Here is a 2,606-nt window from a genome sequence, read left to right on the forward strand (position 1 = left end):
TAAACAGAAGGCACGCTGATAAATAAAATGGCATGTTAAAGCCAGGCGATGGTGGCACGTGGCTTTAATCCAAGGACTCAGGGGGCAGAGGCAAGTGGATCTCTGAGTTCCAGGCTACTTCCAGCCAGAGCTACACAGAGAAACCCTGTCTCGAAAGAAGCAAAAAATAAACAATCAAAAAGGCACATTAGAAAGCAGAAAGTCACAGCAGAGGGGATAACACTGGTAAAACAAGGTCTAAGATGAGACTGAGGAGAATTAGTTCAGGAAGTGATCTTAAAATATACTTGTGTGGCTGGGGAAATCATGTGACAGTCAGAGTAAAAGCAAGTTTCAGTGGGTGCAACAGAAGGAATCATGACTGCCAAAGTGAGTCCATTAGAAAGTTCAGCCTAACTTTAGCAGTTGCAGGAGGCATGATGAACTCTGCCTTATATAATATGGATGCTGGGCACAGAGCTGTCATCTTTGACTGATTCTGTGGGGTACAGGATTTTGTGGTGGGGGAAAGACTCACTTTCTCAGCCCTTGGGTGAAGAACCAATTATCTTTGACTGCTGCTCTCCACCACGGAATGTACCAGTCATCACTGGTAGCAAATATTGGCAGAAAGTCAGCATCCCACTATGCATCCTCTTCCAACCAGCCAGTTTCCTCATATCTACACCAGCACTGGTGAGAACTATGATGAGCTGATGCTGCTATCCATCAACACAGAGATCCTCAAGTCAGTAGTGGCTCAATTTGATACTGGATAACTTATCACCCAGCAAGTGCTGTGGAATGACCTTTGTATACTGAAATATGTATTACTCTCATTGGTTAATAAAAAACTGACTGGCCTATAGCTGGGCAGGAAGAGACTGGGTGGGAGAGCCAGAGTAGGGGTAGCTGGGAAGAAGAAGGGCAGAGTCTGAGAAGTCACCAGCCAGACGCAGGACAAGTTGGACACACAAAATGGCATAGAGGTGAAAGCCATGTGGTTGATTAAAGATATAGTTTAATTTAAGTTGTAACAACAAGCCTAAGCTACTGGCCAAGCATTTATAATTAGTATTAAGTCTCTGTGGTTATTTGGGAAATGGCTGGCGGTCCTGATGAAAAACTCCACAAATAAGCAAGAGCTAGTCTAGGTAAATGATGCACAGAGCAAGCAGCAACATTTGGGCTTATTCTGGATGACATGTCCCTGACACATCTGATTTTTGGGAAGGAGTTCACAGAAGCAGTGGAAGCCAAACAGGTGGCTCAGCAGGAAGCAGAGAGGGCCAGATTTGTGGTGGAAAAGGCTGAGCAGCAGAAGAAGGCAGCCATCACCTCCACTGAGGGTGACTTTAGGGCAGCCGAGCTGATTGATTGCCAACTCATTGGCTGCTGCACATGATGGCTGGATTGAGCTACATAAGCTGGAAGCTGCTGAGCACACTGCTTACCATCTCCTCTGTTCTTGGAACATCACCTACCTGCCAGCATGGCAGTCAGTGTTCCTCCATCTTCCCCAGTGAGGCCTCCTGCTGTGGGATGGTCTGTATGTCAAGTGTGTTGTTGATTGGTCAATAAATAAATCACTGATTGGCCAGTGGCTAGGCAGGAAGTATAGGAGGGACAAGGAGGAGAATAAAGCTGGGAAGTGGAAGGCTGAGTCAGAGAGACACTGCCAGCCACCGCCATGACAAACAGCATGTGAAGATGCCGGTAAGCCATGAGCCACGTGGCAAGGTATAGATTTATAGAAATGGATTAATTTAAGCTGTAAGAACAGTTAGCAAGAAGCCTGCCACGGCCATACAGTTTGTAAGCAATATAAGTCTCTGTGTTTACTTGGTCAGGTCTGAGCGGCTGTGGGACTGGCAGGTGAGAGAGATTTGTCCTGACTGTGGGCCAGGCAGGAAAACTCAAGCTACAGCCTCCCCTGCTTGCACCTTCTCAGGCCAGCCAGGCCATGGCCTTGATCATTCTGAATGAAGTTTTCCTTCTGCCAGACCCCAGAAATCACTGTGAAATTTCATGATAGGCTTAAAGTGAAGGAAATAAAAGCAAAATCACTTCAGATCTTTAGATATACATATATACTTGTGCAAACCTATGTCTCCTGCCCACTAGCAAAAGTAAGCCATTCACTAGTGTTAGTGACACCAACAAGTCTGATGTCTCTTCACTCTCTGCCTAGAGACAGGCAACAAATACATCCACCAAATATGATCCAATACAGTGGGTCATCTTGACCCAATGACTCCAGCACTCCATCCAACAGAACATGCAGACAATAAGCCTCTAGCTCTGCTATCTATGAGTAGAAGACAATAAAACTCTATTTTCCCTTGCCTCTACCTAGTTGCTGAAGAAGATCTATGATTATGAGTACCCCACCCACTATAGAAGGTAGATATAGTACCTGCAATACTGGGCATTCCAGGTTTTGTACTTGGAGGTAAAAGACATTTCTGGCAGGTGTAGTGGGTAGCCATTCCAGCTTTGATCTGGAAGTTCAAACCCCCACTGAGGCTTTGGTAACTATCAAGCCTACAAGGCGGAGCCAAGAGAGGGCCCTGAAGACCCGAGATCCAGATGCGCCACCCTCTCTTGTTTCCTGGACCCTGGACGCT

General features: G+C 46.2%; 1 pseudogene; it reads left to right on the forward strand.

Annotated features, from left to right (window-relative positions):
- Positions 1–242: 242 nt before the first annotated feature.
- On the forward strand, positions 243–1,505 carry LOC131913709 (prohibitin 1-like; annotated as a pseudogene).
- The last annotated feature ends 1,101 nt before the right edge of the window (positions 1,506–2,606 follow it).

Source organism: Peromyscus eremicus, chromosome 6 (assembly GCF_949786415.1).
Source record: "Peromyscus eremicus chromosome 6, PerEre_H2_v1, whole genome shotgun sequence".
NCBI classification, from domain to species: domain Eukaryota; kingdom Metazoa; phylum Chordata; class Mammalia; order Rodentia; family Cricetidae; genus Peromyscus; species Peromyscus eremicus.